Here is a 10,738-nt window from a genome sequence, read left to right on the forward strand (position 1 = left end):
ATGTGACATTTCAAAACCTCAACTACCTGTACAATTTAGTTTTACACACAATCTTTCTCAAACAAGACACAATTTATTTTAATCAAACTATTACTATTATTATTTTGGTACTGGGGATCGAACTCGGGACATGATGCTTATAAGGCAGGTGGTGGAACCACTGAACTAAATCCCCAGGGCAACACAATTTATTTTAAAAAGTACGTATAATTTAATCCTAGTTTTTTAAAAAATTAGTTAGGCCATTTACAATTTAAATATTTGACGTGGTTTTCAAAAAACTAACAAAAATAAAGAGCGTATGTCTATGACTAACTGAATAGAAAGTCAGTATTAGATATTTACATGTAATGTGAATACAGTATAAAGCTAAAAATATAAGATAAAGTATTTTAAAGTATAAAATTATTTCTTAGTAAAACATATACTCCTAAAAATAAACAATCTTAAAATAGTGAGTCATGCAGGTAAAATACGTTCAATTCATTTGCATGTGGTCTCCATATTTCTACGTCATGCTTACTTCGTGGGCCAGGCTTGTGGCAGGGGCACGAAGAATGAACGTAAATGACTGGCAGAAGCCTTTGCAATTTGCAAACATCACTTATTTGAAAAACATAGAGGATGCAATTCAAGAAATATGGGAGACGCATAACTTTAAAGTTGATTTCACAGCTCATGTGCTGAACGAATTTGCCGTTCATCAGCCACAGTCTCAGCGACACCACTCCGTCTTTCACGCTCAAGTTCTGTCTTCAGGCCCTGGGGAATTACTTGTCAGCCTCACAAAACGAGCTACCAGGGGGTGCTGTAGCTGCCTTCCAGCTCCCGCTTTCATCCACCTGCAGATCTATAGCGTTTTGCTTCCAACAATATTTTCTTTTTTTTTTCCTCATTGATTTTATTGGTACATTTTAGGTGTACGGTACAGTCACATTTATTACTGGGATCTTGTACCTTTACATGCCAGGTCTTCGTTCTCACCAAAAATATTTTCTAGCACATCAGGTAGGCATATTTTTGGGGAATGATAAATCGGGGCTCAAAGATGTGTAAAATGGCTTGCTCCAGGACCCATATTGTTCCAACATGCTTTTTCCAAGGACTTTCAATTTAAGAGATTCCAAAATTAAACTATATTTCCTAGAAGGCTGTGCATATTTTGAGGTCCCAACTCTTTTTTGAAAGTGTCCCAAAACATGTGTACTTTTTATATCTTCAGAGAAGGATGACTTCAGAGTACAAGCCTAGGTGCACAGTCTTTGTGCGGACTACAGAGGTTGTCCTGCGTAGTGAACCACGTGGGTACCCTCATGTGTCTGAGTGCACATGCGCAGACGTGCTGCTCCCCTGGCGGGACGGACTGCTGCCTGCAAGGAACGTTCCTCCCCCAGTGTAAGACTAAAGTGCATTACAACAAGCTGATTCCCTAACTGTGAATTGGGTTTGTATTCACATTATGATTTAAGTCAAAATTTATGTAGGGAAAGGACAGCATAGTAAATAGTTTAGTCATTTAGGCAGTAAAGGAGTACAAATAATTCTGCCTGATTTATTAAAATGTGGGGCAGCAAACTGCTTGCTCGTAAGCTGAATGAAAAGCTGGCGGCACAGCACAGTGGTGAGCAAAAAAACGGAGTCTGTGAGTAATCACAGGAAATAAGAAACATAAGTAAATTCCACATTCCCAGCTTTTGCCGATTACTCGGATCTAATAAGAGGAGTCCACATTGGCACACTGCTGCATCCGGACGAATGTCTCTTTCAGTGGAGTCTTTCACAGGAAATAAGAAACATAAGTAAATTCCACATTCCCAGCTTTTGCCGATTACTCGGATCTAACAAGAGGAGTTCACATTGGCACACTGCTGCATCCGGACGAATGTCTTTTTTCAGTGGAGTTTGTTTGTTTGTTTGTTTGTTTGTTTGTTTGTTTTTTCCAGTTCCCCACAACCACCATCAGCCACTTTCAGTCCCATACACGGTGCTCATCTACTCCTGCTGAGCCGCCACAGTCCTGCTTTGTACCTGTCAGGATATTTCATTCTCAGATCCCGACATCTTCTTTCTCAGTTGCACTGTGGTTTAGATAATGACGAACAGGAACGTGCTAATCCTCAACTCCCCGGTTGTGTAAGGCGTTGAGATCAACCGCCAGGAACGTCTAAGAGCAGAGATTGCTCACTGTCCCTTCAGTGACCAATGCGCCTCATCCGGTAACGCACAACTGAACTTCAAGACAGGGGCTGGGACACCAGAGCCAAACTCATGCATTTCTTTCCACAACAGATGGTACTGAAGCCCCTTCATGATCTGGCCAGGGAGTGCTCAGGATGGCAATGTAGGTTATTTATGGCTCTGATCCCAGTGAGGAAGCCAGCAGGTAGGGGAAAACAAGGATGAGAGACTGGGTGAGTTTTATATTGAGTGAAAGGCTATTTCCATTGCTATTGTCATCCATCTTTTTCCTAATTATGACCGCGATGTATTTCATTTTTATTAAACTAGATAGACTTTGATTTCTGGTAAATTGCAAATAAAATGATCATTTACTTTTATTTCAATAGCTTGTTCATTTGTATTTTAAATAAAAACAATAAAGGCAAAAATGAGTTTTTTTTAATTGAAAAAATTGAATACCTTTCCTGTCCTGGCTCTATAGATGTGGTTTTTTGGTTTTTGGTTTTTGAAACAGGGTCTTGCTATGCAGTTCAAGCTGACCTGGAACTCAATATGTAGCCCATACCGTGCTTCAACTCATGGTGGTCCTCCTGCCTCAGCCTGCTGAGTGCTGGGATTATAGGCAGGCACCACCATGCCCGGCTCAGTAAATGTTAAGACTAGTAATCTCTTTTTCTCTGTCACATTCTCCCAGATGGAAAGCTTACATGCAAAATTATGTTGAGAGGAATTTCAGCAATCATCTTCTCCTGCAATGTAATTTTACAGAAGCCTCAGAAAGATTCCATGAGAAAGGTTTTCATATTAATTCACAAAGCAGAAATGACTTAAATTATGCCTGTATGTATTCAATTACCTTTTACCTCAGTTATTCTATCTTTATTTTGTCTCAACCTTGCCTTGGAAGGTGGCTGGCAGAGGCTGACAATAGAAAAGGGCACATTCGTTGAAAGAAACATGCCTCCTTCCCTCATAGCTGTACACTAATGAGAGCTAAGTTTTACTGAGAATCATTCATTAAAAGGATTTTTAATGTGTTTTACATATAATTCCTGCCACAGTTTTATAGTACAGGTTATTGATAGACTCATTTTAAGATTTGGTAATTTTCCAAAGTAATTTCAATATAAATATTGTATGTTTTTAAAATGTATTGCTTATCTTATCTTACTGTACCTATTTTTGTAAGCCACTGAAATGACTCTTTAGGACCAGGAAGGATTAAATAAATAAACTATAGATTCCATGAGTTACCTGAGATCACATGATCTGCTATGAAGCAGAGTCGGTACACAGATTTCAACTGACAAATTCCAAAGCCAGGGATGTTGCATAGGGAAACAATGTTATAAAGCAGTAATGTCTTGAAATTTGTAGTAATTATCTTCTTAAGAAGCAGAATTTGAATGAGTTGCATGTATTATTCACCATGTGAATTATTCTTAGAGAGGGCAGGTTATCCTGATATTTACTCCTAGGGTTAACCAGACTTGAACAAAGTCTGCTCACATTTCCTTACTGAGAATTACCAGTTCACCCAGTCAAATATCCTTCAGAATTCCAGGTACTCTTGAATAACTTTTGACTTTCATTTCTTGTTATTGAAATAGTGGAGGACTATGTGGGAAAAGATTGTGAGTTAGAAATTAGATTGTATATAAACAAACGTTTTAATTCTATACCACATCAAACAATAGAACTCTTTTTCCTTCTAAAAGGAAACAAGAAATCATATCTATACCATAAGCTATTGCATCACTGACTGGTTGTTTATCCATTTTCTCTTTAAATTAATTCTGGCAAGAAAAAGTCAGAATATTATCTTTCTAAATGATTCTGACAAAAGTTTTGATTTGAGTAAAATACACAAACCAAAAATCATTTTCTCGAAGCAGATTTGCATAGCAAGGACATTTTTAAGAATGTGTTAACAAAGGAGTAAACTTTGAGGAGAGAAAATAAATTAAAGTTTTAAGTCTTTTTCATCAGAGTTTGTTATTTAGCTTCTGAACAAAGGCTGTTACTTTGAATCACTAACTGGGTACTCCATTACCAACTGCATGAGCCTTTTGTAATTTATGTTTCTTCACAGTAAGAAAATACAGCGAATGGAGTGCAGGTCTGGTTTATGGGCAGCTTGGAGATTGAGTTTTCAGGAAAGCAGACACTGAGCCATCCATTTGTGTGCTGAATGATGTTTATTGGGGACCAGCACCTGTAAGATAGAAAGCAAAGAAAGTGAGCTGCCCTTGGGGAAGCCACCTCTCTGTACAGGTCCCCGTAATGTCCCTGATCCTCTGGAGTGAACACTGCCTGTTAGCACTGACTGGCATCTCCATAGATCAGTCCTGGACCTCAGCCACCCAAGATGGCTTTGAGCTGGGGAAAAGCATCACTTAGTGCACTGCCTGTGCATTTCCCGCTGATTCCAAACACCACTTTTAGTATATCCGAGGTTATGCATGTCTCTGGCTATTCTTCGTTCTTACTAAAGTTTTAGAGTTTTCTCCATAGAGATTTGTCCTTTGAAATTCTGCAGAGAATGTATTTGGGAAGGAAGCTTTTTGATTTTGCCTATGTAAATATCAAAGAAACGTTTTGATTTGTATATGTTAATCTTTTATAAAGCTAATTTCAATGAACTCCCTTAAAGGTTAGGGTATGGTGTCATTTAATTACATACATAGCTCCCATTCAAGGTAAATCTCTTCAGTTTAAATAGATTCACAAGGAAATCAAACAATATAATAAATCTCCTAAATTCCTAATACTTATTTTTATGAAACAGAATATTTTCTACATGTGTATAAATATATAGATGACTCTTATAAAACCTTCTGAAGTCTCTAAGCCTACCATATTTCCATGATATAACAATACGTTTAACTCTAATCCTGCCTCAACTGCGGTACTGTCTGTGTTTAGTAGCGTAATTCTGATTCCTGAGGCGCATCACATAAAAAAGCATAAAACCTTTTGAAAGCCAAAGAACTGATTGGCAGTGAGTGATGGTCAATGGTCACTTACTACGTATGTCAATAAAAAGATGCCGTCCACTCTTGACTAACAATGTGAATTGGGGTCTAAAGTAACACACTCTGTTGGAACTCAAAAAATAAATTCATAATGTTACATTATGCAAATGACTCAACTCTCCTTCCCATCTTAACCTTTCAGTGGAGACCCTAGGATGTCTTAAACTTTAATGAGCAACAATTTGAAATGCCCGTCATCTTTCTGCCCGTCAACATCTTGGCGGAAGTCTAAACCAGGAAGAAGTGGCACCTCTTTGGGGTGAGTTTTGTAGCTGAACATAATGGAACTAATGGGTTGCACTCGAGGTCAGTGTGTTCCTCACAGAGTGCACTGTGTGACATTCAGTCCATCAAGAAAGCTCTTCGGCGCTGTCCCGCGTTTTGGCAAATCTTCCATCTAGTGAGTGCCAGCTTGAGAAGTAGACAGAACGTGCGTGCCTGTGAATGAACTTCCGCGAGGAAAAAGAGGCTGGAGCACCTGCCGATTCGTTCCCTAAACACCATTGTACCAGCAAGCTTGCTAAAGTCCCAGGAAATAGGGTCAAGCAGAAAATCCCTAGCTAGGTAGTTCTAAAGCTTTTCCCCCGCTCAAAGCCAGTTTTAAAATAATACATCCACAACACTCACTCCTGTATTGGGCTTTTGTATCTGTGGTCTCTTACTAACTAATGCTCTCCCTCTCCTATTCTGCATAATCATGGTTCCTTTTCAATATTCAAGTTTTAAAGCAAATACTTGCCATCCAAAAGGGCACAGAATCGTGCCTACTACAGCTCCTCAGAAGGGTGTTCGATCTGGAGCCCAACATTTTATCGTCTTGCTAAAGAGAGGAATTATTACAAAGATAAGCGTCTTCGAACCAGCAGCAGTCACCACCATGTGACAAGGCCTTGTGTTTCCTTGAGGTCTTGTAAACAGTGGCTTTCTTGTTCATCTCATGTCTGCGGTAAAACCAGAGGGATTGCACCCTGAGACCTTGGCTTCTACAACATCTGGCACCGAGTTGATATCATGAGATGCACACTGAGCAAATAAGAAGAGCCTAGGAAAGGGGACTTTCAGAGATAGAGGGGTCTTTGATACACAGCCAAGAAAGCAGTCAGAGGCCATTTCCAGGTTGGGTAAGAACATACATTGTGTGCTGCTAGAGGAAAAATCAGAAACATCACTGACTCCTTGGGTGAAAATCAAAAATCATAGTCTGTATATATATATATGGAAGATCATATCAGAAAATCAAATTTGCTGTGTTATATTACAGCATTCTCAAAGCTTTAAAAGTAAATGCAATATGAAATTCCAGCAAAATTCATATTCTGTGATTTTGAATATTATTTTTCATAATAGCACATTTGCTATCTTTATAAATAGGACTCTTTTTTTTTTTGTTTTTTGAGACAAGGTCTCACTGTGTAATTCAGAGTGCTCTGGAACTCACTATGTAGCTCAGACTGGTCTCAAACTCACAGTGATCCTCCTTCAGCCTCCCAAGTGCTGGGATTACAGACGTGCGCCACCACGCCCAGCTAATAGGACTCATTTTTAAATATCTCTTGAATTAAAACAGCAATGAAAGTTGAATATGTTTTGCAGCTAGAAATCCAAGAACATTTGTAGCTTGAAATGTGTTTTAAGATTGTAGCTTGCTAATTAGTGTGAATAATGAAAAAAATGCCTCACTATAAATTTTAATGAAAAAACAACTTAGTTTTACTTCTAAACCTCATTCCAGATGATGATGGCAAAAGCAGGAAGCTGCAATTAATTAGCATTTGATTTTAAACTATGTCTGCTGTGGTTTTGTATAAATATTTTGATATTTTTACCCCTAGAACTGGCATTGTTTATGATAGCTTTTTCCCCTGAGGAAGACGGAAGTTAGTTTAAGGTCACATTTGACATTCTATTTCCTCTTTGGAGGCAGAAGAACACATAATAAATATATGAGCATTCTGACTGGGAGGAGCCCCTTGCGTCTGTTTGTCCATCTGCTGGACATGCCGTAGAATTAGAAGCCATATTGTGGCTGTGAAGTGCTTTGGAACATGATTGAAAGTGTTTCCAATTGTCAGCACCATTAAAAGTGAGTAGGCCCAAAACACAGTACAGTGTACAGCACTTTGATAAATGACATATCAGTGGATATTCTAAGTCTACGTCCATTTGAACATACTTTTAATAAATACTCATACTTACTAACTTGAGTATAATTTACTTCTTAAGAATTTGTTTACCGTTTTTTTCTATAGAGATATTCCTATTTAACGTGATCTGCTTTTCTGAACATTATGTTGTTCCTCTTATCTCTGTTTGGTCTTGCTTGGTAATGTGGTTCACTGAGTAAAAGTGTTGATGAAATCCAACGATGCTGGCAGCCAGTCACTTATTAATCTAACAAAATTAATTTTTAAAGATAATGGCAAAGAAAATAGTGTTACTGTAACACCAAGTAATGTGCTTGGACTCAGTGGAGTTGGCAGCTGCTTTTTCTCCATTGACTGACAAGACATTCACATTCGTCTTCTTTTTTAAAATGTTCATCACTATTATTTGATCAGTTCACCAGGTTTGAGTGCCTGCTCAGACACCAGAGTTCTAACACTGTGAACTTCATGGCCACGCATGCCTGGAGTGGCTGCTTAGAGTGGGGGCTGCTATTCCAAACGCAGCTGACTGTGAATTCAATTCTGCCCGATCAAAGCCTCAACTCTTCGGAGTGCCAACGGATTCATTTTGCTTCCTAGAAGTACTTGAGCTTAAATTTCTCACAAAGGACAGCAGTGCAAGTGCTGAGAACTCCCTGAGCAGATGACGGAAGGTCAGAGCAAGTACAACACGGAAGGAGCAATCCACCCGGTGATTAGGAAAATTGCAAGGGAGATAATCCAGACAATGTTAAGATCGCTCAGATTGGGTTTTCATGGATTCTATGGTATCTTTAAATTGCTTAGTGATGTCGAGGACGGAGTATGGCAATAGGGTCATTTCCCAGATGTCCTAATATCGCTTATCTTCTTAAAACAAAGCACTTCTTTGTAAGGCACCCAAAGTTAGATCTCTGTTCTATGCAGATACTTAGTCAAGCAGTTAACATGCTATTCTAGATACAACCTTATGATCTATATTTGTGCATATTTTAGAGTCTATGGTTAAAAAAAAATACAGCCGTGATCTCTATCACCTTGTTTGGCTGAGAATAACATTTCAATGTAACTAAGCTCTGTTTATTTCTGTGGCACAAAATATGTTAGTATATTTTAGTCCACTCTTTAAAAGCAGTGTATTTCTTCCAAACAGAATTTTAATTTTTTTCTCATCTATTATAAATATTCAGAAAATAAATTAGCTTTTGGGCAATGTGCTTTGCCCTGCATTTCTTATAGATAAAAAATTATTTTCTTTGCTATTTAGTTGACACTGTCCTATTTTTACATATGGAAATGTTTATTTGTATTGAGCTCATTTACTCACTCCATAAAAATGATTACTCCCTAGAGAGCAATTTTAGAAATAGAAACAATTTTTTTAGAACTTCGGTGAAAAATTTAGGATACTTTAGTAGTCACTCACTTGTAGTAATTTGTGTGAAAAGGCCTTCCTATTAGATTATAGCTTCTTATTTTCACTTGTCCATACTGTATTTCTTTGATTTCCTATTCATCAGAAACTGTACATTTTGTTTGTCACATGGTAGGAATTTTATTTAGAATTAAGAAACGTTAATAAATAAGAAGATAATATATTCTTAAAATCGAATTTAAAGAGTGCTGAAGATATGACTTGTATCAGTAGGTGCAAATAAACTGATTTAGCAGAAATAGATAATAGAAAAGATAATCATATGAATACATTATCACTGGAGATCTTGTAACACAGTGGCCTCCTTTTAACTTTTCTAGCTTGCCAGAATAACAGTGCCTTAGATTTCAAGTACATAAGAATTCTCAATCTCAAATTTATTGCAAATTCCATCAATATGATTTACTTATCACCAGCATCCTCATAAAAATCACACGTAGTTGGCTAATTAAAAGATACTAAAGAAAAGAAAAGCAAATGTGTCTTCTAATATGATTATACTATGAAACTAGTTTACCTCTCTTTGCTGTTTATTTCTTTTATCTGCCCCAGTCACCAATTTTCTTATCAATTCATGCTGAAATCTTAATTTTTTCCTACCTGTGGGTCATTGACTATATTCTGTCTCTGGAAATTCCTTGTGCTCTAGTTTTTTTAATCGTTCCTCTCATACCCTTTAAAACAGTCATTGCTTCAGTAAGACTTCTTTTTTACTTACAGAATTTAGACACACAGCCTTTCACATTCTGAAGCGATATAAGTTTAACATTAACAGCTAGAATGTATATTGTTTGGAAAATTCATTGCATCTCTATGGAATTACATGAGGAATGACTAAGACCGTTGGAAAAGTGGGGAAAATGAGCTCTCATTGAGATGTTGAAATGGAAAATTGCTTAAAGTGTGCCTTGACTTAATACAATTGTCTTACATTTTTTATGTGTAACTAATAGGTTATTCTCAATCTGTCTATATGATAATTTACTTTATGTTTTTATAAGATAAATAAATGATTCGGATGCTGGAAAACTAAAAGGGGGTTTGATGGAGAGGAGAAATGGAGGACACTGAAATGTGTTATGTACATGTATCAGTCCCCTAAGTGAATGTAATAATATACTCCAAACATGTACTAATAAAGTAAAAAAACCAAGAAAAGACATGGAAACTTTTCCACTTAAATTAAAGTTAAATAAATGGTTAATATATCTGTTTGAAGTGACTAGCTTTTAAATAAGATTTTTATGAACTGAAGCAGAGTACTTATATGGGTATCACTTTTATTATTTTAAAAATATGATTCATGGGACTTTGATGGGGAAGAGTATTCTGTTGCTTTATTTGAGAAGAATAATATAAGGAGACACAAGTCATTAAAACACTGACACTTATCTATCAAACTTTTGTTTTACAGGCTGTCGGATAAGTCTCACTTTTTGACTACTTTAAGAAGTAACACAAGCCATTTTGACTAATGTAGTTGTCCATTTCTCCTGTCACACTGGGAGCATTGTTTCTTGGGAACAATTGAGCAGAAGAAAAGAATCACAAACAGTTTGTCTTTACTGTTGATTCTTGCTTCTCATTACCCATATATTTTTATTCATGGCCTTATAAATTACTATCCTAAATGTTAGAAAAACCAAAGTAATATCTTTACAATTAGACAAATATATATATTATGTTATAATTAAAACAACTATTCTTTTGTACCAGAAACTATTCTACATTAGAAGTTAATAAATAAACATTACATTATATTGAAATATAATAGAGTATATTATAATCATGGTCAGAGTGCAACATAATTTTGTAATATATTATTGTGCTATTATATAAACTATATGAATTGCCCAAATAAGAACAATTTATTTCCTTTAATGTGATAAAGGCACTTTTAAATTTCTTTAGGATCTTCCTCTAAAAAGTGCAAGATACATAGT

At 36.6% G+C, this 10,738-nt stretch overlaps 1 long non-coding RNA gene across 4 annotated transcripts; it reads left to right on the plus strand.

Moving 5' to 3' along the window:
* The first annotated feature begins 1,926 nt into the window (after positions 1–1,926).
* LOC104871003 lies at positions 1,927–10,400 on the plus strand. Of its 4 annotated transcripts, XR_782691.2 has the most exons (4): positions 2,335–2,411; positions 2,876–3,021; positions 5,359–5,475; positions 7,775–8,343. It is a non-coding gene; the product is annotated as an uncharacterized LOC104871003 (long non-coding RNA). The 4 variants fall into 4 exon arrangements; XR_004514432.1 differs by lacking the exons at positions 2,876–3,021; positions 7,775–8,343 and adding an exon at positions 10,210–10,400 and having other exon boundaries at positions 1,927–2,383; XR_004514431.1 differs by lacking the exon at positions 2,876–3,021 and having other exon boundaries at positions 1,927–2,383.
* Positions 10,401–10,738: the final 338 nt, after the last annotated feature.

This window comes from Fukomys damarensis, unplaced genomic scaffold, assembly GCF_012274545.1.
Source record: "Fukomys damarensis isolate Sample0158 unplaced genomic scaffold, DMR_v1.0_HiC HiC_scaffold_26, whole genome shotgun sequence".
Taxonomy (NCBI): domain Eukaryota; kingdom Metazoa; phylum Chordata; class Mammalia; order Rodentia; family Bathyergidae; genus Fukomys; species Fukomys damarensis.